We start from the raw sequence: 27,201 nt of genomic DNA on the forward strand, positions 1-27,201 counted from the left end.
AAATAAATATCTGTGGAGATATTTGTCCTCTAACCCACCATAGCAGAAAAAAGCTAAGGAAAGGATTTAAACTTGGTAGGCTTACTAGTTTGGGTATTCAACATATATTCTTTTGTCCGTGCACCAAGGATATAGTGGATGCTTTTTTATATAAATACCTTTAAGTCTTTTCCTCAAACGTCCCTCTTCCTCCCTGTCTTCTTTCTGCCCACCCGCTTCCTCCTCCTCCTTTAGATGTCCAATTGTCCAGGCCAGAAAGCCAGGATTCACCCCTGCTTCTGCCTTCTTTCTCACCCCTGCACTGTGGTGCAATGGTCAGAAGAGCCGGAAATGATCACATGCTCATTCTTGGTTGCCAAGACAGTGTGCCAACCGGGCCATCTCCTTCTCGGTAGAAGAGGCTGCCCTCACACGGCCTGCTCAAGGGGGCAGGCCCCTTCTCCTATCTCCTGACCACTCCCTGCAGCTTCCCGTGGGCCCAAGGTTTCCCATGAGGGACAGCTGACATTCCCAGACAAGTTCTGCAAACAATAGCCTCCAGCAATGTATTTCCCCATCACCCTGTAGCAGGCTGTTTCCTCACACCGGCCCAATACAAAGGATAGGCATTGATGGGGTTCAGGATCACTACCCCAAAATATGACACCTTGACATATTGTGTATTTTAAACCAAAGGAGTTTGAGAAAATGGCAGAAGCAGGAAGGTCATTCTGACCTCCCCTATCCTCCCTTTACCCCAGAAGCAGCATCAAACCCTCTTGTGGGAGGTGCCCACCCAATACCTGGAGGAAAGGAACATCCTTATCTCTGAAGAACAAAGGACTTTGAGAAGTATCCTAACAAACAGGCCATGCTAAGTTTCTCCATGTTAACTACACTTACCTTACTCATCCGTCTACCATATTTCTTCACGACTGCCTACTCTTCATCAAACCTAGAATAAAAATCCTCAGGTCTAGTTGTTTCTTTGGGTCTTCGGTTTCTTTTTTTTTTTTTTTTAATTTTTTAAAATGTTTATTTATTTTTGAGAGAGAGAGAGAGGCAGAGCATGAGTGGGGGAGGGGCAGAGAGAGAGGGAGACACAGAATGTGAAGCAGGCTTCAGGCTCTGAGCTGTCAGCACAGAGCCTGATACAGGGCTTGAACTCATGAACCATGAGATCATGACCTGAGACAAGTCAGATATTTAACCGACTGAGCCACCCAAGAACCCCAGGTCTTCAGTTTCTTATGAAGGCTTCTGTGTTAATAAAACTTAGATAAATTTGTGTGCTTTTTTCCCATTAATCTGTCTTTGTCAGTTTAACTATCAGATCCAACCAGAGACCCAGCATCATTGAGGAAAACATCTCCGCCCCCTGCTGCAACCAGGGGCAATTCTCTCCATCACATGCAGAATAGAGCACTCTGCCTACAACTTCTCCCTGTGGGGTGATAACAGAATGGAAGCTTCCTCCCCTACCCTTGATGATGCATGATAGTAATTCTCCCCCCACCTCCCAGTAACACCTCTCGCCTAACCCATGCCATGTGGCATTGTGGAATTTATCCTGAACCCTGACATGAGATAAGAGGTAACCACAGAGAGACCCATCTTGTATGATAGGTGACCAATCAGTCCCCAGATCCTCTTAATCCCATAGTAGCTGGTTTATTGAATGAGCTGGACTTGGTAGGTATAAGCAGAGTGCAACATTTTTCCTTCTCACCTGTCCCCCCCCAACCTACCCTGTGAATCCATTCTAGGCCAGCTCTGGATGAAATTTCAGGCAAGTTATGTCATCTTTCTGGTGACTATCACATAATAAACGTCCAGCCTGACTGACCCAGCTGCAGGGCTAGGGAGACACAATGGACGTTGCTGTCTCCACTCACCCTCCCACCCCTCCCCCCACCCCCACAATGGGAAAAGACTTTCAAGCAACCCCATACCTTCCAACAGAGAATAGAAGGTGATAGACTGATCCAAGAGCAGCATCCTACCAAAGTCCCAGGGGTACTAAGAATAATACAAGGATGAGAAGCAGCTTCCTAGACTGGATAAAACCAAGCATCACAGACTAGATCATGTCAACATGAGTGATTAATCAGAGTAAGTCAAAGGGCATACAGCTGAATGTTAATCAAACCACTTCCTTCTGGTAATAGATATTAAGTGGGAAGCATTTCCACTTGGGTTCTGAAGCATACCAAAGTGAGAAGGATAAAGAAGCCTTCCTATATGTAGTATACGCCTCTCAGGAAACATTCAGAATGAAAAGGCTCATGTAAGACTAGCAAAATGCATCTATTCTAGAATGTTTTAAACCCTTGCCAAGGATAACAGGGAGGCTACCAACTGTGACTGATCAATTCACCTAATCACAGGTTATCAAAGTGTGGTGTTCCCACCTAAGAGTTTTAGGAAGTTGCTTTGGTATTTCAAGCCAAAAAATTGAGTTCCAAATAGCAACATTCAGCTTTGGATAAACTACATTATTTAGCCTAGGCTCTCTTGTTTTTAAGTTTTAAAAGTTTAGGGGAACCTGGGTGGCTCAGTCTGTTAAGTGGCTGGCTCTTGATATCGGCTCAGGTCATAATCTCACAGTTTGTGGGATCGAGCCCTGCATCAGGCTCTGCACTGACAGTGCAGAGCCTGTTTGGGATTCTCTCTTTCAGTCTCTGTACCCTTCCCCCACTTGTGAGCACTCTCTCTCTCAAAATAGATATTTAAAACATATTTTTTAAGTTTAAAAATAAAATACTTCGCATATTAAGTGGCCAATAAAATTGAAGTTGGAGTTACTTTAATGCTCTTTTTTTCCCCAATAGGAATATGCACTGCAAGCAGTAGCTTAAAGGCATTCACAGGGACATTGTCTTTAGGCTCACAGAACATGCTGACTTCATAGAAGGGCTTCTATTCAACCAGAGAAATCTCCACAAGAGGATTTTTTAAAATTTAACTAGTCAAGCATAACCCCCCAAACTTCTTTGCCATGGTAGTTGGCACAAAGAAAGATACATAGAGATGTATAATAATAATAATAAAAAATCCTGACTTTGAATGGCCATACAAGGTTCCTGATCCCTTATAGGTAGTTAACCAAAAGTTAACTTTCTTGCAGTGTTAGCAAGTTCTTGTTTGTTCTCTGAATGATTACACACAGAAAACAAGCAACAACAACAACACTGCTTAATAGAAATCTTGAAAAATTTGTAATTTTGGTCTAGCTTCTAAAAAGTCCCAGAGGAAAAGGGAGTAGCATTTCTTCTGCTTTTGGTTTCTAGAAACTCAGACTAGTGCCTAATTTGGTAAGTAAACAAGCGGTTTGGTCAGTTTTGTTAGTGGTAGAAACTATAGATTACCAAAACCAAAAAAAGTATTACAGTTCAGATGCACTCCTATCTACTTTTTGGGTTAAAGCTCTACACGATTCATGTTATATGTTAAGTGACTGAGTAAAATATGTTATTAAAATTGTCACATTTTTCAGAGCACCTCAGTTATCACCATTAGATGAAATGACCACCAGAATCCCCCATTCTAACTGCATGTCAATTGCGAAGTAAACATTGCAAAAAGAGACATATGCTCTTTACTCTAGGTTAACGTCAAGAGACAAACAACCTTTAGGTTCAACGTAAATAAACAACTTGATGCTTCCTGCTCTTTGCTTGGGATTCACTGGACTCTTCATGGGAATCTCACAGAAAATTCACAATATTGTCCCATTAGACTGTATCTGTAGCAGGTCAAAACTCATGCTTGTGTGTTTAGGTGTATGTAGAGTACTCGCATCTCTTAGTGACAGTTATTTACTGTAATGGAGGGAAAGGGCAATATCGCTGTGTATGAGCCCTTGACAGATCCTATAGGGACCCCCAACCTCCTGTCACATATTCTTCCTACCCCATGTATCTGTCCACATGGCTAACATTTAGTATGTGTATTTTTTACTTTAGGTACATTCTTAATCAGCTTGTCTTATTTAGATTGTATACATCCTTATATCTGGCCTTCTTATAACTACTGTATGAGCAATAAGAATCCAGTAAGAAATATTGCCTTAAGAAAAACACCATGCTGAGAAGGGTGACCTACATCCTGCATTAGTGGATAGTCACTCTATTTATAGGATCTTTAAAACAACTACATTTTTAATGAACTCAGGTGAATAAAGACACAACTAAAAACTGTCTAAGAAGAAAGAAAAAGAAAGTCCAATCCAGGGTAATAGTGAAACTCAAAGTCCCTACCAGTTTAAACCTTTCCCCTTGCCTGCGTCAGGTCTCAGGTCTCTACTCGATGCTGTGAAATGTGCTGGGGAGGTTAATTTCACTTTAAGATTCTTCTTGAGTGTTTGTTCTACCTCCTTCCCACCACTTGCACCGTTTTGGGTACCTCTGGGGATAAAGCACCCGAAGATTGGCAATTGGAGGAAATAGGCACAAAACGTTTAACTTGAGAGGTGCAGCTGCAATCTCTGGAGGTGTCCCCGGGGCATGATAAAAAACTGGAGCCAACCCTATCTCACTGGCACTCCCTCAGGGTTTCCAAAATCCCCTATCGCAGGTAATACCTTTTCCGGGTGTCTGTTTGGGTGAGTCCCCACTCAGCTCCAGCCAGGTTCCCAGAGAGAGGTTCATTCAGTTATTGGAATCACTCCTCAGGCCTCAGTCTCCCACCAGGTGGCCTCTTTGGACAGGGGTTCTTCTCAAAGTGACTCCATCCGGCTGCCTCCCCGTGTGCCTGGCCACTGGACACCCTGAGTCATTCTCACCCTGCCACATTGAGAGTGCTGGCCGTTCACAGGCAACTTCCCCTTTTCCTGTGCTGCTGCCAGGCAAGGCAGAGTTGGGACAGTCAGGCAACAAAGTTCAAGCTCTCCAAACATGGTTTTCTCTAACCTCTTCTCATTAGCTTCGAGTTGGAAATACCCTCTCCACCCACCACCACACCCTGTTCTAAGGAACACGATATTTTTCAGCAAGAAAATCCTCCCAGGAGGCTCTCCAACCTCCCAGTGACCCTCACCTTCTCTTTTATAGTCTGGAGGTGGCAAAGCTGGTTAAACCATTTCGCAATGTCTTCACCGGCTGTGTGTGGGCAATCCATTACCTTTCTTTGGAACGAGGAGGTACTTGGCACTTCCTGTTTTGTCCTCCACAATCAGAGCCTCTGCCAGGTTTCAAGGTGAAAAGAAGAGTCCATTTTAACACACTGTTGCAGTTTACATTCTCCATTTTCAGATGCCATTGTTAGTAATTCCGTCTATGTAGTGAGCGTTTTAAGTGACTGGGGAGAGAAAAGCAGCACTGTGCTCTGAGTGTGACTGACAAGGAGCTGTATCTCAGAGTCTAAGCGGGAAGAGTCTGTCTTTAAATACAGAAAATGCATTTTTCTTACATCTCTCTACTTTGCCTCCATTCTCACTGCCCACCTTAGCTTTAGACCCCATTGTCTCTTGCCTGTGTGGGGGCTGATCTCTCCAAGCAGTAATCTGAGCGACAATGTGTATCCCTTCCTCTGCTCTCACCAAACTGTTTCTCACATGTCACTATATTTGTGTCCTAGGCCTACAGAAACAAATGACCACAGAGTTGGTGGCTGTAAACAACAGAACTTCATTGTCTCACAGTCTTAGAGGCCAGAGGCCACAATCAAGATGTCCTCAGGTTTGGCTCCTTCTCGAGGCTCTGAGGAGAGCACCCCATGCCTCTCCCCTAGCTGCTATTGGCTCTGACAATTTTTGGCCTTCCGTGGCTGGTAGATGCATCATTCCAACCTCTGTTTCCATCTTCCCATGGCCTTCTCTGTGTGTCTCTGTCTCAAATCTCCTTCTTCTTGCTCTTATAAAGGCACCAGTCGTTGGATTTGGACCCACTCTCGAAATCCAAAACTATCTCATTCTGAGATCCTTCCCTTAATTATGTCTGCAAAGGCCCTATTTCCAAATCAGATCACATTCACAGGTACTAGGGTTGGGACTTCGATGTGTCTTTCGGGCGGGGCCCCACTCAGCTGCCACCATCACAAAGGGCTTCCCCCACACGCTTCCTCCTCTTTACTCAGCATTCACCGTCTGACCTCCAATGCTTCTGAAAGACTGAGGCACACACTGACCGACTGTTTTTCTTACACAGACTAGATGAATGAGAATGGGGACTGGAGAACGCGGAGTAGAGAAACCTCAACCCTGGGAGGTGGAGCCGGAGACAGGGTGCAGAGGCAGACTCAGCACGAGCCAATGGCCACTGCAGAGTAAGCGGCCTCTATAGGCTGAGCCTCATCCGTGCCCGGAAACCCTGCCTGGTACACACACAGACGCGCACACCACATGTAACACACACACCTCCCACGCTAATCCCCACCGCCCCCCAACACACACCACACACACACACATGATGGAGTATGGGGCAAGCTGAGGGCAAAGGGCAGGCTAATAGCAGCCCCTCACCAGGTGGGACATATATGATATTCCTTGGACACTCCCGGCTACCCAAAAACAAGAAAGAACAAACAAACAAAAAAAATGCTTAAACTGGTAAGAGTCTGAATCAGTTTACCAGAAAAAGTCAAATCAATGGCCCGTAACTCCCTACAGTCTTAATGTTAATGCTTTTGCTACAGGGAAAAACAACCTTAGCTTGACAATAGCTAGGCCTCCAGTTCAGTCTTTAGCATGCGAAAGTCTCTTTGGAAACTCCCTCTTGATTTTCTCCCCCCCCCCCACCTCCATAAAATTGTCACCCCCCTCACAACCCCAGTGCAGCTCTTTCTGCCCACAGGTCCTGTCCCTGTGCCTTAATAAAATCACCTTTTTGCACCAAAGAATTTGCTTGGCTGTCATCTCCGAACTCCACGAACCCCCATCATCCCAAAACTTCATCATGCACATATCACAAAACCCACTGCTCATCAACCCTGGATTGGAGGTAGAGTTCTGGGACACTTATGGTGTAATGGTGACAAGAAGACAAAGCCTGGCTCCTTGGCCAAGGTGAAATTCACACTCTGTGTGCCTTAATAATTACCACAAGCCTTATCTTCCCTGATCTCCTGGCTCCCATTCATTCCACACATTGTCCTTATAGCGATCTTCCTAAAGAGTCAAATCTGACCTTAATGTCACTCTGGTTTGAACCCATCAGAGGCTTCTTAGAGCCTTCTGAATGCAATCCTGTCAAGTTCTAACCACACAGACTACTCTCAGTTTCCTTAAATAGACTCCACGGGCCCACACCCCTGCACACGTGGTTCCTTCAGCCTGGGGTTTGCTGCCGTTTCCTTCACCCTTCAGCCACACCAAAGCCCTTATCTACTCATCGTGACCAGCTTTGCCCTTCAGGTGTTGAGGGAGCTGGGCAATTTGGATGAGCAGCACTGTGTGCCCAGATCGACCATCATCTTGCAAGTTGTTCCAAGGTGTCAGTCAGAGTCACGGTGTGCACACAGCCATGCCAGATCGCCCCTGTTCTGGGAAGCCCTCTCCACACCAAAGTGTGGTTTCCTGGCAGTTGCCATGTGCACACATGTGTGTGACATCCTGTGCACATTGCCACCGGCTCTTATCACGCCACTCTGAAGCTGTGTCCTTCGTGAGATTGTGGCCCCTTGAGAGCAGTGATCTGGACCTATTTGTCATTGTGCTCACAGTGCCTGTGACAAAGCCAGTATTTCTTTTGGTTTGATGCCTGGAAAGGGAGCAACAACCTCCCATCCACTTCCTTGTTCTCCACCAAGTAAGTAACAGTGGTGCCTCCATTTTCTGGGGGCTAGCAATGAGGAGGACTGGAGATGGTCCCTGCACCCTCAGCCCCTTGGACTTTAGCAGTGGAGGATGAGTCAGCATATTGACCTCTGGTGGCCTTGATCCAGCCCAAGACACCATAGTCTAAAACCAAAACTCTGGGTGATTGGTCCCTTAAGATAATTACAATGTGCTTTTTTTTTTTCCATTATAGAAATAGATACTAATTGTTTATCATAGAAAAATAGGAAAACATAGAAAAGCCAGAAAGATTGCACATATCCCTGTTTAAACTTTTGGTGTACTTATCTCCACATTTAGAAAGGCAATTCTATTTTTGTTTGCTTAGGTTTGCTACTTTAGGAAGGGTTATGAGAGATGATGTTATATTTGTCATTTCACATCTGGCTTTTTTGATGTAATGTCTTCACATAAACATTCCGACTTGAATATAAAATGTTGGTAAATATTTTGTGACTGACACCTAACTTTTTGTATCTCAAGGTTGCACTACCTCCTTTAATTTGCTGGCCCCTTCCCAAGGAAAAAGGCTGATACAAACAAAAGGTTCAGAGAATAATTTATCTCCCAGTATTTCCTGCTCAACCAGAAATTCAAGTACCAGAAATTGCAGTAATCTCTCTGATTCTCTAGTTCCTCGGTTGGTAAGTCTATTTCTTGATGTGGTTCTGAAGATTAAATGAGATCATCTGCAGCAGATTCCTTTACATTCCTGAAGATGGTCCACCCTGAAATCCGGTAAGTTTCCCTTGCTCCCCTATAACCTCTGGGTATAAGAGTCACAGCCAGGTCAGTCCTGGGGGAGGCAGATCAGTAAATGAATGAGAGGCCGCCAAGATCTCCTACATCACATTCTCACTTGCCAGCTCAAAGCCTTGCTCAGAACTCCCTGGCTCATCAGAGCAACAGAACTGGAGCCACCTGACTTCCAAATTGGATTTCTCTCACCTGGTATGTAAATTTAAATGAAAATGAATTTATCAGTCATTCTGATATTCAGTTGAAAGCTTTATAAGGAAATTCTTAATAAGTATCTATTCTATTCTTTCTGGAATGACAAGTTATTTTGCACTTACACAGAATTTTTTGTTGGGGGTAGCAGAAAGCTGGGAACAAGTGGGTAGAGCATAGTATAATCCCAGAATAAACTGCTCCTTCTCTTTTCTCTCTCTCTCTCTCTCTCTCTCTCTCTCTCTCTCAGGCTCTGATCATTGTATTTCCACTACTGATAGGAAATTATTCAATGGTCTGTTCTGCGCCAGCCGCAGGAGAGACTGGGTCTGGGGAATCCCAGGTTGAAAGTGAAAAGGGCAATTGACCAAGTCATTTCTGGCTTATTCCAGGCCCTGTGCCAGCTTCTCCGTTTGGGAGATTGATGGTCAAGGCAAACAGCAGGCAGCACATCCTAGCCTATTGCCCTGGGATTGGCCAGGAATCTAGGAATCCAGGATAGAAATAGAAAGGCAGCCATTGTGCCACTATTGTGCCTCCTGGGCAGGCCTGGGTTATCTTAGAAGACAAATAACTTGTTTCTGGTAGCCTGTGGGTAACTATTACTCTTCCAGAGAAGTGCTCAAGGAAAGCCTTCCTTTGCCTGGCCGCCAGCCCTCCCCCAACCCTCAGGAATCTGAAGCATCTGGAGGAACTGACCTTAGAAGGCCTTACCACATCTCTCTGGGCTTGTTTTCTTACCACTAAAAAGAAGATTAGCCTTGGACTCTTTTACCTTAACTCTTATAGTTTCATGGAGCAAATTGTTAAAATGGCTACCTTAAGAACAGGGGGTGGTTAATATGCAGCCAGAGAGGTTCTGGAGTTAAAAGTCAAGAATGCAGGGCAACTTCAGGGCTACCTTGACGACCCTGGGAGTGCCACTTCCATCGCTGTGGCGGCTCCAGGCTCCTCTCTCTCCTTCCAGCTTCCTTGGCTTTCACCCAGCTTTTCTGCTCCCAGATAACTCCTGCTTGCACATGGCTTTCAGTTATCTTGGCCCTGATTCCAGCTCACCACATCGTTTTGCTGTGAACTCCACTACCTGCTGGTTAGTTCCATGTGTCTCTTCATTCATAGTCCCAAGGCAAGGACTTTGATTGACTCAGTGTTTGGGGATTGAACTGTGTCCCCCAAAAGGATATACTCAGGTCCTAACCCCAGTACTTGTGAATGTCACCTTATTTGGAAATAGGATCTTTGCAGATATAATCAAGTTAAGAGGTCATACTGATTATGGTGGGCCCTAAATTCAGTATGACTGGGGTCCTTACAAGAACAGGTCATATTTGGACACAGGAAAAAAAGGCAGACAGGGGGAACACCATGTGACAACAGAGGCAGGGACCAGAGTGATGCATCTAGAAGCCAAAGGAGCAAGGGTTGTTGGCAACCATCAGAAATTACAAGAGGCAAGGGAGGAATCTTCCCTAGAGCCTTTGGAGTTTGATTTCAGACATCCAGCATCAGAACAGCAAGAGAATAACCACCTATTATTTTAAGAAACTCAGTTTATGGTAAGTTGTTAAAGAAGCCGTAGGATATGAATACATTCAGCCTATCTTTTGGTGCCAGGCCAACCTCCGAATGTGGCCACCTCAGATGGGATGGGATGCTCAGTCTTTGCCCAATCAACCATGGCCAAGAGAGTCAGGGTGATGTCATCCAATTGTGGCTATGTAGGCACCAAGGCTGTGGACTGAGCAGCATCCTGTAGAAGGAGGCCTGAGCCTGGATAGGTGTTTGCTGGTGTGACCTCTCCAACACCAACCAGGTGGCTTTTAAATTAACTCTGCTAGAAAGGACTTTAGAAAAAGTCACACACTGCCCAGGTTAGTCCCACCCAAGGAATATTTTTGTTATTGTCTTTGTTTATCAGAGCAGTATTTTTTATATAAATTATTTTCCCACTTACATTTCCCAAGGGATAGTTTCTTCAAACAGAAGATATATTGATTCCTGTTGAGACCTGCTCTTATTCCTAGGTGAGCCCAGTGGCAGTGCTGCTCACACTGGCCAGCATCGAGGCAGAACTGTTCTAGGCTGACCTTGAAGGCATGTTTAGCTGGCATAGCCAGAGGTAGTTACTGTCTTAAGGAGAACTAATGGTCTTGCCCAGATAATTGAATAGCGCCAACAGTCATGTCAAGTGAGGTAGAGGAAAGAAAGAAGAAATGTCCATGGCCTAAGGGCTTGAAAGTTTGATGGATCCAGGTGACAAGAATGAGGAAGAAAGCAATTTAAAACCAAGACCATGAATGAGTGTGTGCAGGATTTTCTCTTTCCTGCCCAAACAGCATGTACTTCTAAGGTGGATGTGCTCTTAGCACAGAGTAGACAGACTAAGACTCTCCATTCCTAACAAGTGCTTTGTTGTGTGTGAAATTAATGTTTGCCTTAATGAATAAATCATTTTGACATGACTCTATATTTATGATGATAGCCCTGAATATTTGTTCAAAAAATTTGATTCTTAATTTAGGAACATTATCAGATACTAAAATACTGACAGAGTTGACTAGAGCTTAGCTTTGCCACTTACCTAGATATGATCTGCTTTCTTGTGTGCTGTATATAACTTGTTTTCATGAATGTGAAAGTTATACCTATGCACTGCAGAGATTTAAGATGGAAACTTATTTTTAAATATTTTTTTTAATGTTTTTTTAATTTATTTTTGAGAGAGACAGAGACAGAATGCGAGTGGGTTAGGGGCAGAGAGAGAGGGAGACACAGAATCTGAAGCAGGCTCCAGGCTCCAAGCTATCAGCACAGAGCCCGATGCGGGGCTCAAACCCATGAGCTGTGAGATCATGACCTGAGCTGAAGTTGGAAGCTCAACCGACTGAGCCACCCAGGCACCCCTGGAAACTTATTTTTAAAAATGTTTAAAGTCTGATGCTGGACGTGGTTTAGAAATGGTTCTTCCAATCAGATCTCTGCTTATGGTCAATCCCTGTTAATGCTTTTCTCTCTTTCCACTCCCTGAAACTCTAGTTTTGCTCAAACCTTAGTATGTCACCCCTCCAGGGAAGCACTATTTTTACTCATCCTACTTCCTCTGTTAAAACAACTCTTAGCAAAATCTGCCAACTTGTAGGAATATCTTACATTGTCTTTGCATACCTTTTATGAGGAGCCTTGGGAAAGATTCCCATTTACAGTTGAAAACCCCTTGACCCTATTTTCAGCCATGCTTCTTTTCTCTGGGAGATAGGTGGCATTAGCAGACTTTGATTATTGTCTCTGGTTCTTAAGGTAGAAGATCAGTGTAGCACCTGTTAGACATAATTGCATTTCTGCAAAAGACAGGAGATGTCAAGCTGCAAATTTCCTATCAAAACTCCCTCTTTGTTTAGAAATAGTCCTTGCTTGTTTTTAATGTTTTCATTAAAAAAAAAAAGAATAAATGCTCTCTATATAATGCCTCATATAAGGCAAGGGATTTATATTATGGTGCTGGGGAAAATAATGAGAGGGTTGTAGCATCTTTTACTCCAACCTTTATTTCCAGTCACTTGCCTTGACAGAGGCATGGTGGACAACTGGAGCACATGGGGTTATGAAATTCCGTTGGCCTTGAGCCCCTTGTATGAGCCCACATGTAGGCTCCTGCCCATCAGTGTTCTGACTGTGATTTTGCCTCCAGGCTATAAACCTGAAGGTGGTGGTGATGGTAGATGTTCTTTTCCTATGTGTTTCTACCACTGCACCCACGGTAGTCACCCTGTCCCCTCCACAGGCTTGGCACCCTATGCTAGTCAGCTCTTGGGATGGCTACAACTGTCTCCTCTGAGAGCTCCTGAGGTTATTGCCCCACCTGACCAATGAGTCCTTTCGATCAAGGTCCTTTCTTGTCTTCCATCAATGTGGTAACACCATACTCTCCTGGGTTGATCAGGTAAGTGAAGGACATTTTTGTATGAATGGGACTGCCCTTCCAGCTTTGCCCACAGGTCCTTCTCCTCTTCTCCTTGTTGGTGGTAGTGTATGGAAGGAAATGGTGAAGTGAACACTGAAAGAGATCATGTTCTAGAAATACAGTGAGCACAGCCTAATAAGTTCAAGAGAAGACATGGTTGGAGGACCTGTTGTTCTACATTTATGTTGTAAAATTACAAATGATAAACTTAACATGGCCAGAAAGTGAGTTATCATTCACATTTTCCTTCATACTCTGGGTGAGACTTGCATTTGTGGTTATCATCAACAAAGTATGATAACAACCTTTGAGAGAGCCATTTAAAAACAGTATTCATGGACAGCATGATGGATGATGCTACATTATGAATAATGATGCAAGCATCATTAAATCAGTGGTATCAGGGAAGTACAAAGGCAAGAATAGCTATATTGTTTCAATACCAAGAGGTTCTGAAGAGCCATAGCATTGTAAGAAATTGGCCAGGAATGGTGCATTTGACAGTAAAAAGCACAAAGAGATGGTTCCTGGATCTGAGCAGGGAGAGATATTACAAAGAATCTTCATGTGCACTGATTGGATAACAAATGGATAAATACTTCTCTACCATTATTCTAAATCTTCACTGATAGATTAATAATGATATGTTACATGGATGCATTAATTTTGTGAGACATTTTTCAATCCAATTGCTTATGTAGACAGACCTTGCAGAAAATGTCCCACACTCTACCTTTACCCTATCTTCACTCATCTTTCTTGGAAGAAAGAGGTGAAAAAGCTTCTTTGTAAGAATAAGTCTTTGGTCTATGCCCTTGATTTTATAACATCCTTTTAGTCTTCTTTATCTTTTTTGTATGTTCAGTCTCTCCCTCTTCATTGCTTCTTCTCCTCTACTATTTATACAATTGAGTTCTCCTTTTTCTTTTTTTTTTAAATGTTTGTTTGTTTGTTTTGAGAGAGAGAGAGGGAGAGAGAGAATCCCAAGTCAGCTCCACACTGTCAGCCTAGAGCCCGATGCAGTGCTTGAACCCATGAACTCTGAGATCATGACCTGAATGGAAACCCAGAGTCTGACGCTTTACCGACTGAACCACTCAGGCACCCCTAAGTTCTCCTTTTTCTAGTGTAATGCTCTTTGACTTTTCTATACTAGTGAGCTTTATAGCAATGCACTTTCTTTTCCTCGGCATGCTTACTGAAAGGATAATTCACAGCCTCTTCACTCACCTGCAGTTATTTCTTGCCGTCTGTGTTCTGATCCTTTTATTGTTATTGTCCCTTTTCCCCTTTTCCCTCATTAGGCTCTGTTCATGTGTTTTTGATTTATCCACAAGTGAGTCAGCATATACCCTTCTTATGACTCAGATTTTCATTTCAGTTGCCCATAAGACAGCTCTTCCCTAAAGTCCTCATGGTCATTCAAACTGCACAAACTTAAAACGAAATCTGCCATTAAGCCCGTATCTTACTACTCCCATCTTCTTCCCTCACCCAAAATGCTATGTGCTGACTTTCTTGTTTTGATGGTGGTTATTGCTATTTTTTCCTCTTCCCTATTCCTGAGTTCCTGAATCCTCCCCCTCTGAGAGGTTGCTAATGTTTGTTTTAGCATTCATTCCCTCCGGCTTGGGAGAATGCAGTTGTTGTTTAACAAGTATTTTCACTCCTAGTCTTTTTTCTTCTTTTGTTCCATTCTTCACCAAGATAATTAGTCAATACATTGATCATACGTTAATAATTGTTCCTCTTGCTGCATTAGAAATAATTGAGATACAGAAGAAGTTTCCATTGAATGCTGATATATGTCTCAAGGAGGATTCAATGAAAAGGAAAAAGAAAAAACCTTCTATATATTCCCCTCTGTAGTTCAAAATATCAAGGAGGTTGGAAGTTGAAAGGATTCAGGAAATCCTCAGGATACAAGGAAAAACAGACAAAGGAATGAAAATAGAAGGGAAAAGTGGGTAAAATAAGAGATTAATCCTAGAGTTCACAAGATATGTCTAAGAAGCGAAAAGAATCGAGGAAACAGAGGGAGTGACACTTAACTGAGGAGGTGCAAATGCCCCCTGGAGGCGACCTGGATTTGGGACCATTGCTAGCAGCTCTCTGGAGTGGTGTCAGGCTTCACATGCTCCCTATGTGGAACATCTCTACACCAATCTAGTCACTTGGCAGATGTCCGTTTCTTTTTAATGTATGTCCATGGAAACATACAATCAGGTAGAGGCATTAGTCAACCATTAAGTCAGGAACCTCACTATCAGATAGTGAAAGATACTGAAGACAAATCTCAGACTAAACTGCTGGTAAAACCATCTCTGACCAAACAGACCCAAATTGTCCCACAACAGCTTGTTGGAATCTGAGAGAAGCCTCCCTTTTTTTGCCTTGAAGGGGCACTGGCCAGCAATGTTAATGAAAGTATGAGCAATGTGACATTATGACACTGCAGAGTAAGAGGCTTTATAGGTGACCCAGATGGGGTGGGAGGTGGGGAGCAGCTGGGTAGAATCTTCTATTAAGGCCAAAGAGTTCAGTGCCACAAACTATGCTCCACTAGCACAAATGCCATAAAATCCCTAAGTGTTAGTAAACGTATATAGTGATGCTACCATCACAACTGAGTGTTAGAATATTTCCATCACCCTAAAAATTTCCCTCATGCTCATGTGCAGTCAGTCCCATTCTCACTCCCATCTGTTTTCCATCGCTATCATTTTGCCTTCTCTAGAAATTTCTAGTAAATGGAATCATTCACAATATGCAACGTTTGTGTCTGGCTTCTTTTACTTATTGTATTGTTTTTGATTTTCATCCATGTTGCCACAAGTCTGAGCAGTCTGTTCCTTTTTACTGCTGAGTGGTATTCCATGTCCATGCATGGATATACCACCATTTGATTATTTATTCACCAGATGCCCGGACATTTGATTGCTTCCAGTTTGGGGCTAATATGAATAATGTCATTATCAACATTCATGTACAAGTCTTTGTGTAGACATATGTTTTCATTTCCCTTGAGTCAATACCTAGGAATGAAATTGCAGAGTCAAATAGTATGTCTATGTTTAACTTTTTAAGAAACTATCAGACTATTTTCCAAAGTGGCTCTTCAATTTTATATTCTAAACAGTTCCAATTTCTCCACGTCCTCACAATATTGAAAATTCTTTTTACTCTAGCAAATCTAAAAAGTGTGAAGTGATATCTCCTGATTTTAATTTGCATTTCCTAATGACTATTATCCATATGTCTACTTTTCTTGGTGAAATATCTTTTTTAATATTTGGTTAGTTTTTAAAGTTAGATCATCTTATTATACAACTATAAAATTCTTTATACTAGAAGCAAGTCTTCAATCAGACAAATGGTTTATAAATAGCTCTTCCAGGTTTGGCTGTCATTTCATTCTCTTAATGGTATCCTTTAAAAAACAAGTTTTCCCTTTTAATGGAATTTAATTAATCAGGTTTTTTTTCTTTTATGGATCATGTTTTTAGTATCTAAGAAATCTAAGAAATCTTTGCCTATCCCAAGATCATGAAGGTTTTGCTCTCTTTTGTTCCAGGTTTGGCTAGATCTGGCTCTTACATTTAGGTCTATAATTCATAGTGAGTTAATTTTTATGCATAGTGTGTGGTAAAGGTCTTGGGTTTGGCTCTTTTTTGTTTTTGCATATGTATGTCCAACCATGCAGCACAGAGAGCTAAAAATATTATCTTTTCAACCTTGGCACCTTTATCAATTATTAAGTTATCATAAATGTGTGGGCTTATTTCTGAACTATTATATTTATTTAATCTACATGCCCATACTTATGCCAATACCACATTGCCTTGATTACTGTAGCTTTACATTAAGTTTGAAATTTATTCTTTTTAAAAAATATATTTTGGCTATTCTAGGTCCTTTTCATTTGCACATATAATTTAGAATTGGCCTGTCAACTTATAAAAGAACAAACAAACAGGGGTACCTGGGTGTCTCAGTCAGTTAAGTGTCTGGCTTCAGCTCAAGTCATGATCTTGTGGGTTCGAGTTCAAGCTCCACATCAGTCTCAGCTGTCAGCGAAGAGCCCACTTTGGATCTGCTGTCCCTCCCTCTCTTCCTCTCCCCTGCTTGCACTCTCTCTCTCTCTCTCTCTCTCAAAAGTAAATGAACATTAAAAATATCTTTAAAAAACAAACAAGCAAACAAACAAACTTTGTTGGGATTATGACTGGGATTGTTTTGAATGTATAGATCAATTTGAGGAGAAATGCAATCCTCACAATATGGAGTCTTCTATTCCATAAGCATGGTATATCTTTCCATTTATATAGATCTTTTAAAGTTTTTTCATCAATGTTATGTTTTCATTAGATAAGTCTTGCATTTCTCTTGTTAAATATTCCTAGGGATTTTATTCCTTTTGATATCATTATGAATATGTTTGTTTTCTTCATTTCATTTTCAGACTGTTGGTTGCTAGTAAATAGAAATACAATTGATTTTTGCACACTCATCTTGTAATCCTATGACAGTGCTAAGCTCACTTAATAGTTGTAACAGATTTTGTAGGTTCCTTGTGGTTTTCTACACAAAAGAGTGCATCATCTGCAAATATTTACAATTTATCTCTACTTTTCCAATCTGTATGCTTTAACATGCCCCTTACATGATTTTTCTGGCCTTGTTGCACTGGCTAGAACCTCTAGTACAATAATAAATAGAAGTGGGGGGATGGACTAAATGGGTAAGGGGCATTAAAGAATCTATTCCTAAAATCATTGCTGTACCATATGCTAACTAACTTGGATGTAAATTAGAAAATAAATTATTAATAAAACTGTTAAAAAAATAAATAGAAGTGATGTGCGAGCCAAGGTTCTCTAGAGAAGCAGAATCTATAGGATGTACATATGGGTACATATAGAAAGAAGATATATAGATAGCTGATATACAGATAAGAGAGATAGATGATAAATGATGGAGATATAGAAAGATGATTTATTATGAAAAATTGCTTCACATGACTATGGAGGCTGAGAAGTCCCACAATCTGCCACCTGCAAGGTGGAAACCCAGGAAAACCAGAAATGTAATTCCTGAGTCCAAAGGCCTGAGGACTAGAGGAGCTGATGGTGTCAATCCCAACTCCAGGGCAGGAGACTAAGGTCCCAGCTCAAGCAGGTAGGCAGGAAGTAAATGAATTCTCACATCCTCCACTTTTTGTTCTATTCGGGTCCCTAACAGATGAGATGATGCCCACCCACTTTGTTGGGGGGGATGCAATATACTTCACTGAGTCCACCAATTCAAATGCTAATTTCTTCTGGAAAGACCCTCGCAGACACACCCCAAAATAATGTTTAATCTTGGCACCCTGTGACCCAGCCAAGTTGACATATAAAACCAACTATCACATATAGTTGAAGTGGACCTTTGTCTTCCTAATCTTAGGAAAAAGCATTCGAACTTTCACATTAAGAATATCTTAGCTGTAGGTTTTTATAGAAGCCCTTTCTATAAGGTTTCTATATAGGTTTCTTTCTATTACTGGTATGTTAAAAGTTTTTAATCATGAATGAGTATTGGAATTTATCAAGTGATTTTTCTGCTTCATTGGGATGGTCTTTTTTCCTCCTCTTTTCTTCTATTTATATAAGGTATTACATTAATTATTTTTTTGTGTCAAACCAACCTTACATTCTGGGATACATCTCATTTGTTTATGGTGCATAATTCTTTTTATAGTTTCCTGCATTTGTTTTGTTAATAATTTATCAAAGATTTTTGCATCTGTATTTGTGAGCCTAGTTTTCTTCTCTTGTGATGCTTTTAACCTGGTTTTGGTATCAGGCTAATACTGGCCTGAAAAAATGAATTGGGGAGTGTTCTGTCCTCCTCTACTTTCTAAGAATTTGTTGGTATTGGTATTATTTCTTCCTTAAATAGTTAATAGAATTCACCAGTATAGCCACATGAGCCTAGAGGCTTTTCTTTGTGGAAAAAATTTTTATTGCTAATTTAACTTTTTTTTTTTTTTGCTTGTTGTAGGTCTATTCAGATTTTCTGTTTCTTCTTGTGTCAGAGTGGATAATTTGTGTCTTTCTACAAATTGGTCCATGTCATCTAAGAGATGAGTTGCTGAACAGCTATGTTTAATAATTTGACAGATTCTCTTAAAGAAGGGAGAGTTGAACTTCTGGAGATGATTTTATGTTGATAATGGGGTCCAGGAGTGTATTGGACATGGTGAATGGTCCTTTTCTCAGTGGGAAATAAAATTGTGACTTTAACAGTGGAGGAAGCTGAGGAGAGAGACAGTCATTAGGAGGATATCCCTTGTGAAAGGCTGTATGTTCTCACACCCTAAGAGCAATACCCTGCATACAGTTTTAACTTTTCTTTTTTTGGACACTACTTCCTTACTGTTGTCCTCAGTCTTCAGTAAATATTTTGAAGTCTTCATCTTTCTTTTAGCTGTATCTTGGAGAGCTACCAAAGGGGCATGAAGGAAAGTGGTGAAGAAGAAGAAAAAGAAGAAGAGGGAGAAGCAGAAGAAGCATGCCACAGAAGCAGAAGCAGAACAGCAGAACCTGCAAGATATCAAGAGGTGACTCCCGAGTCCTGGTGCAGTGCCGTTTAGAGCACAGCAGAGGTGGCAAGCAACAGCCAGAATCTGTGGACAATGTAAGCAATCCTCAGTGACTTCCAAAAATTCCTTTGGGAAGGAAACTCAGGAGGAAAAAAAAAAAAGAGAATAAATTAGAATATGTCCCAGTGACAAACAAATCAAAAATTTCAGTGGCTTAGGACCATAGAGTATTTTTACTCACACTACATTTTTTTAAGTTTATTTATTTATTTTTCAGAGAGAGAGAGAGAGAGAGAGAACACTAGCATGGGAGGGGAACAGAGAGAGGAAGACACAGAATCCGAAGCAGGCTCCAGGCCTTGAGCTGTCAGCACAGAGCCCAACTCGGGTCTCAAACCCACCAACTGTGAGATCCATGACCTGAGCCAAAGTTGGACACTTAACTGACTGAGCCACCCAGTCACCCCAGTCACCCTACATTTTCACTGTGAGTCAGCTGGAGGGCTCTAATTTAAGTCATCTTCCTCCAGGATCAAGGCTGGAAAAAAAAAAAAGTAATTTCTAGAATCTAAGGGATGAAGATTCTAAGTCTCCAAGTTATGGGTACTTAAAAAAAAAAAAAGTGGCCCTATTTGTTAACCTCAGGCATGCCAAGACGGGGGCCATATTAGTTACACACCATTTTGCCAGTAATCACTGTCTACATTTCCCAGGACACCAGTGGAGTCAGGGTATTAGCTGCTCCTTCTAAATTAAAAGCAATCAGATAAAATCACATCACATAAAAGTGTTCTCTTTCCCAAGGTTAATAACTGCATTTTAAAGGACACATTAGCTATCCCAGAGACATTGCTTATTACAAAGAAATAAATGGTTAACTAGCAGAATTTCAAATAGCAATGATGGTAGATAGAGAATTTGTTTCTTTGGGGTGAAACTTTTGAACCCTTAGATCACACAAACAGATGATGCTATCACTTGCCTATTCATAAATAAGTCCCAGCCTGAGCTAATAATGTCAGCTAGTCAAGCAAGCTGAAGAGAGAATGTGAAAGAAGCATTTAAACTCCATTAACTGTGCACCTAGACAATCTACTCATGTCTAATTATTTTACTATTAAATGCCTGTGCATCCAACCAAAGAGAAAATTTCAAAGTAGATGAATTAGTGGAGTAATTCACAGACCTCAGAAGTAAAGAGGGATTATTTAAAATGGGTCTTCTTTACTTCTTACCATCCTGCTTGGAGCTTTATTTATAGTGAGATTGGCATCTAATTCCACCTTATATAAAATCCCATGCCAGTACACCATACTTCCTAGGGGATGTGCTTGATGTCACATTGTGAGGGGCACCTTACAGGTCAGAGTGATTTGAACACTGAGTGAACAGAGCACAAGACCAAGAATTGGTTGGAAATATTTTGGTGAATCGACTGTTATTTTCTCCATACTTTTCTTCTTCTTTTTTTTTTTTTAATCTTCTCCACCTCCATCTCTGCTCATAACAAGGTGTTATCATTTTCTCCAAGGAAGAAGGGTGGAGAAAGTCTGTGGAAGCTTAGAGACTTTTTGGGTTTGTTTTCTCTGAAGTTTTTTTTTCTTTTTTTTTTTTTTTAAATTAATTAATTAATTTATCTTGAGGTGGGAGAGGGTGGGGCAGAGAGAGCATCCCAAGCAGGCTCTGTGCTGTCAACTCAGAGCGTGATATGGAGCTTGAACCCACAAATTGTGAGATCATGACCTGAGCTGATATCAAGAGTCTGATGCTTAACCAACAGAGCCACCCTGGCTCCCCTTCCTAGAAGCATTTTACCAGTTGAGGAGATTAGGGCTTGAGGGGAGGGGGTAAGGCCATGATGGGGAGAGAGACAGAAGCTCCAAAAAGACTACTGTGACCTAAGAGCAGAATGGAAGAAAAGGGCCAGGCTTGAATTTATTGTCAGGTTAGCTTCGTGGGGACTCAATAAAAACTAAATGAATATAGTTTTAAAACAGAGATGAGATTTCTCATATACTTAACTTTGTAAACTGAGGTTTATGTCAGCATACAGGTATATTCTTCTCTAAATACAAACACAGGGCTTGAGGCTTTGGGAGTATAGTGGGTTTCTTACTAGAAAGATTTTTGATAGAGGTAGCAGAGAAAGCAGGTTACAATCAGAGAATTGCTTTCAAGGCTACTGACCAGTCAATGAAAAGAGCGGTTTCATTTTAGGGTTTTTCTGCCTCTGGAGTAGGGAGCGGCCCAGCTGCTGGCATGGGAAGGATGTGGGGGAGGGGGTGGCTTCCCCCTCCCCAGAACGTACCTACCCCACTTCCTGACTGCAAATAAATAGTTAATACATTTTATTCTTGATTTCAAGCTTTTAAGAACTAGGTTTCAAAATAAAAATTATTAAAAATATCTTCACCGCAGTGGGTAGGATTTCCCAATGTTCCATCTCCGAAGTTGCCTTGGGATGGGAGGAGGAGGATGCAGAGTGGGAGGCCTTCTCAGGCTTCCCTGACCTTCGCAGACCTCCTGTCTGTCCCTGAGGCTGGAGCCAGGGGCCAGGTGCAAGAGCACCTGGGTTCCAAACAGACCAGGTTTGGCTGCTGGCTGCTGACAAAATCCAGAGGCAGAGAGACAAGTGGTGTTGAAATGAGAAAGGAATTTATTTCAGTGAGGCCAGCACTAGAAAGACAGGACTAACATCCCAAAGACTGTCTCCAAAGTGACAAAAGTACTTCCACGTGTATATAAGGAAAATGTGGGGCAAAGGTGGGTGCGTCCGTGCAGGTAGGCAGTGAAGGTCAAATCCATCGTTGTCTTGGAGTCAGTCACGGGTGGGGTCTTGCTGGTTTAAGTTAGTCCTTATTGCTTGAGGGGCTAGTTCCTGATCAGGGGATCTTACGCCTATTGGGTATTCCACCTGAGCCTAAAGACAAGCTAGAAAGAAGAACACAACCAGAAAGTTTGAGGCTAAAATAGAGGCAGCTAAAGTCCTCTTTCAAGGCTGATGTAAAGGTGAGTGCGTGAGAAAGAAGTCCGGCCTTACCTAGACCTCCCCGAGCTCTCACTTTGTAGAGGAAGGCTCTGACAGGGGTCTCCTTAGAAGAATCAAATTATAGTTGCTGGAGAGCTGGCTCCAGCCCTCTTCCCCATTTATGGAAGTCAAGGCCAATTAGTAGTAGAGAATAAGGTGGCAACTTTCTAGAGAAAGGGACAACCTTGCCCCAGGCAGAAGCATTCCTCCTTTCAGCCTAAAAGCAGAAGCCCTCTCCCCGACAGTCCTGGTGTGTGAGACAGCAGAGCCCCCCCTTCCTCATTCCCAGCCTCCCCTCAGCCTGTGCTGGAGGGGGAGGGGCAGGTCGAACTGGCCCTTGGACATTGAAGTTTTATAAATTAAGATTTTCATCACATAGGAGACGGAAATTTTATAAATGAACACGACCAAAATGTAAGAACTAGAATGAGATTATTTTAATGACTGAGAACTTGTGGAATTAGGTTGAGATATTGCCAAGTTAGCCTAACTATGAACATGTAGGAGTGGGTAACAAGGAAAGGGGAAGGTGATCAAGATGGTACAGTTCACAGCAGCTTTTGGAAAAATAAAAATTGTATTTTATTTATACACCAGTGAGTTGAGCTTGCTCATTAAAAAATAATTGTGTTTACTAGCAGTTTAATTACTTTTTTGTCCTTGGTCTATTTTTCTCTTGGGCTGTTCTCTTTATTTATTAAGTGTTCCTTATATGCTAAGGAAATTCACATTTGGTTGTAGGTTGGACAAATATTTTTTTTCCCAGTTTGTGTTACACCTTTTAACAAAGTTTTTTCCTATTATATTTTTTACATAATTGTCATTATTTTCCTTTGTAGATTCTGGGGTTTGTTTCTTTCTAAGAACATTCCTCACCCTAAAATAATAGTAAAAAACAAGTCATTCATGATTTCTTCTAGTACTATCTTTTCACGTTCATAAATGCCACCTTGGAATTGTGAACTAACCTTTAAGAGAGAGCACTTGTTATTGCTTTAACAACAATGAATCTTTTGTGACTTTTTCTTCTGGCACTTTTCCACTCATGCTGGGGTATGAGAGGATTTTGGAGTGGTGGGGGTCCAGAGCCAACAGTCAAAAAAAGAATTCTCTCGAGACATCTTTGGTGCAAAAAGGTGATTTTATTAAAGCATGGGGACGGAAAGAGCTGTGGGCAGAAAGAACTGTGTTATAAGTGTGAAGGGTGACCATTTCTAGAGTTGAGGGAGATAAGTCAAGAGGAAGTTTCTAAAGGGATTTCATATGCTAAAGAAGATTCACAGAGGGCTCTGGGTGGCTCATGATTTCACAGTCTATGAGTCCCACATCTGGTGAGCTAGTGCCCCACTTTTGGTGGGTTCGAGCCCTGCATTGGGTGAGCCCTGCTTCTCCCTCCCACTCTCCCACTCTCCCACTCTTTCTCTCTCTACCCCTTGTGGGATTCTCCCTCTCTGCCCCTTGCTCACTTGTGCCCCCCACCAAGAGAAAAAGAAGACTCACAGATTATTGGAGGGCTAGCTATTGTCAAGCTAAGGTTGTTTTTCCCTCTAGCAAAGTATTAACATTATGATAGTATGGAGTTCTGGAGAAATGTTTTACTCTGTGATGAGGGACCATAAGGCAAGCTGAGGGCCAAGCACAAACTAGCACCACCCTCTTCACCTCCCCAGGTAGGATATGTGTGATATTCCTCAGGCACTTCTGGTTGCCCAAGAACAAAGGACAGAAAACAAATGGTTAAACTGATAAGAGTCTCAGTTTATAAATCTTTTAGTAATATTACAAGAAAAGGGCAATTTTATCAAATAGCCTAATCTCCAGGAACTCCCTACTGTCTTAATGATAATGCTTTGGTAGAGATTAAAACAACTTCAGTTTGACAATAGCTAGACCTCCAGTAATTGTGAGTCTTTAGCATATGAAAACCCCTTTAAGAAACTTCCTCTTGACTTTATCTCCCCCAACTCCATGTGTATAACCCAGTCACTCTTCACAACTCCAGTGCAGCTCTTTCTGCCCACAGGTCTTGTCCCCATGCTTTAATAAAATCACCTTTTTTGCACCAAAGACATCTTCAAGAATTCTTTCTTGGCCGTTGGCTCCAAACCCCACCATCCCTCCAAAGCTCCATCACTTTGTATTTGCCTCAAGTATTTGTCAGTGGGCTGCAGTTTATAAGGAGATTTAATTTTATCTGCCATTCCCTTCTTACCTTTGTTCCCCATATCACTGTGGAGGGGAGGGTAATGTTGGGGCTCCAGGAAACTGGGTCCATAGGTTTCTGGAGATTAGGCTGTATGGGGAGACACAGAGAGTCATGACACAAAGGCTTTTCTTTCCAGGAAGCAGCTTTATTTGTGCCTGCACGGGCTCAGTGGGTTAAGACCCAAAAGGCTGAGCCCCCAGTGCAGGTTGCCTTTTATACAATTTTTGCTCCTTTGTCTCCCATATATGGTAACACACAGTCTGAACGGGTGGTCTATGTTACAGAGTCGTGAGAATGTGAGAACGTTAAGCACTCGCACTGAGCCAGGTTGCCTTCCCTTGTCTTGAGGTTTTCAGCACATTCCTTAGGGAGGGGCTGTACTATAAGGCTATTGATAAGATTGCCTTTTTCTTATAATTTACTAAGACATTTGTAAACTGATGGAGACTCACATCCTGCATGACTGTGATCTATCAGTTAAATATTTGTTTTCTTTCCTTTCCTTTGTTCTTGGGCAGCCAGGAGTGCTGAGGAATATGGCACATATCCTACCTGGGGCAGGGGGTGGTGGGGAGTGGTTGTGCTAGCTTGTGCTTGGCCCTCAGCCTGCCTTATGCTTCCTGATCAGGTATATTTTTCACTGTCATATAGGACCTGACTCACTGTGGTTCATTGACCTTTCTAGAACCTTAACCATCAGGCTAATTGCTCTTATTTCTCAGTTTGCCACACTAATACTCTGATTCCCACTCTATGTATGTACCCTTCTTACAATTACCCTAAATCTTTGTTCAAGAAGCAGCTTGGTCAGAAAGCCCATGGTGTCCTTATCCCTTCTGCTAGAGAGAGTTTGATGTTAGGAACCCAGTCAGTTCCTAAAATTCAAGAGTAGCAACAGCCTCTGTGGATTAAAACATAATCCTTTCTCATGTTTCTTGGGCTTAGACTTGCATTATATTTTCAATGCCATTTGAAAGATAAAGCAGCACTTTTACATTCTACTTTCCAGAATTTCCAGCACCTGCAGGATAGGGATTATATTGTTGAAAGCCAGCAGTGCCCTTTATAAGATGGAAGAAATTAGTATTAATGTAAATAGGGCACGTTATGTCTTTCACCAGAGGATTCCTATTATGTTATTTCCCACATGATCCACCTGTCTCTTTGGATTTCTGTGTAAGTTAAAGAATAATGCTCTAGGGGCACTTGGGTATTTCAGTTGGTTCAAGTGTCTGACTCTTGATATCATCTATCACAGTTGTAGGATCGAGCCCTACATCAGGCTCTGTGCTGACAGTGCAGAGCCTGCTTAAGATTCTCTCTCACTCTCCCTCTGCCCCTCCCCCCTCTCAAAATAAATAAACTTTAAAAAATAGAATAGTGTTCTAAAACCCTATATAAGTCTCCCTAAGAAAGACTCAAAAGCCATATTATGGTTAATGTCTCCTAAACAATTTTTTTCTGTTATGAATTCAATCATTCATTCAAGGAATCTTCATTAAATGCCTATGTCTTAGTTCAGGCTGTTATAACAAATTACCATAGCCTGAGTCACTCAAACAATAAGCATTCATTTCTCATAGGTCTGGAGGCTAGGAGTCTAAGATCAGAGTGCTAACATGGTTGGGTCCTGGTGAGATCCTGCTTCCTGTTTCTTGTATCCTTGCATGGCAGCAAAAGTGTGAGAGACATCTCTGGATACCTTTTATAAGGGCACTAATCCCATTCATGAGAGCTCCACCCTTATAGTACCAAAGACACCACCTCCTAATACCATTACATTAAGCATTTGGGCTTCACCATATGACCCTAGAGGGGTGAAGGACATAAATGTTCAGTTCATTACAACTTATTACATAACAAGGCATTAGGGATAGAGTAGTGTTGAACAAAACCAAGTCCTTGCTTTTATAGAGCATACATTCTCGTGGAAAAGACAAGTAAGCAAGCAGGAAAGAAAGAAAGAAAGAAAGAAAGAAAGAAAGAGAGAAAGAAAGAGAAAGAAAGAGAAAGAAAAAGAAAGAAAAGAAAGAAAAAAAGGAAAGAAAGAAAAGAAAGAAAGAGAAAGAGAGAAAGAAAGAAAGCAAAAGAAGGAAAGAAAAGAAAGAGGAAGGAAGAAAAAAAAAGACCAAGTAAGTAAATCAATGTGTACAAAATATACATAATATTAGGTAGTGATAGATGCCTTGGAAATAAAATGAGGAAGAGTAAGAGGATGAAGAATGACAAGAATCAGGCCAGCAGGGAAGATCTGTCTGAAGGGACATATTGGCACAGAGGGCTGAATCAACTTTGGGAATGAACAATGTGGAGATCTGAGGGCAAAGCATTCTAGGAATAGGGAACAGCAGGTGCAAAGACTTTTCAGCAGGAATATGCTTGGTGTGTATAAGAAACAACAGTCAGGACAAGTGTGGCTTGAGAAGTATTAGTGAGGGAAAAAATAGAGCTGCGGTTAGAAAGGATAATGAAGATCCTATAAGCCATTGGCTAGTATTGAGCAAAAGTACATAACCTGATTTACATTTTACTAGGGCTGTTAAAAAGAAAACCACAGGTCCAAATTGGGTCACTTAGGTTAGGCCACAAGTCAGTAAACCAAGACTTAATACCAAATCTAACTTCAGTTTCAACTTCCCAGGAATGTAACATTTAACCAGTCAACCTGGGAATTTCCTAGTCAGCACTAGGAAATTTCCTGCTAGACCCCTTCTGT

General features: G+C 41.7%; 1 long non-coding RNA gene across 2 annotated transcripts in view; it reads left to right on the forward strand.

The window, feature by feature from the left end:
- Nucleotides 1–7,550: 7,550 nt before the first annotated feature.
- The window catches only part of LOC125161070 (uncharacterized), a 46,058-nt gene continuing 26,407 nt past the window's right edge, over nucleotides 7,551–27,201 (forward strand). The window contains exons 1-3 of one of the 2 annotated variants that reach the window (XR_007150460.1): nucleotides 7,551–8,704; nucleotides 12,486–12,644; nucleotides 19,137–19,346. This is a non-coding gene — a long non-coding RNA (uncharacterized LOC125161070). The remainder of the gene's footprint in view (nucleotides 8,705–12,485; nucleotides 12,645–19,136; nucleotides 19,347–27,201) is intronic. The other variant, XR_007150461.1, reaches the window with a different exon arrangement.

Source organism: Prionailurus viverrinus, chromosome A2 (assembly GCF_022837055.1).
Source record: "Prionailurus viverrinus isolate Anna chromosome A2, UM_Priviv_1.0, whole genome shotgun sequence".
Taxonomy (NCBI): Eukaryota; Metazoa; Chordata; class Mammalia; order Carnivora; family Felidae; genus Prionailurus; species Prionailurus viverrinus.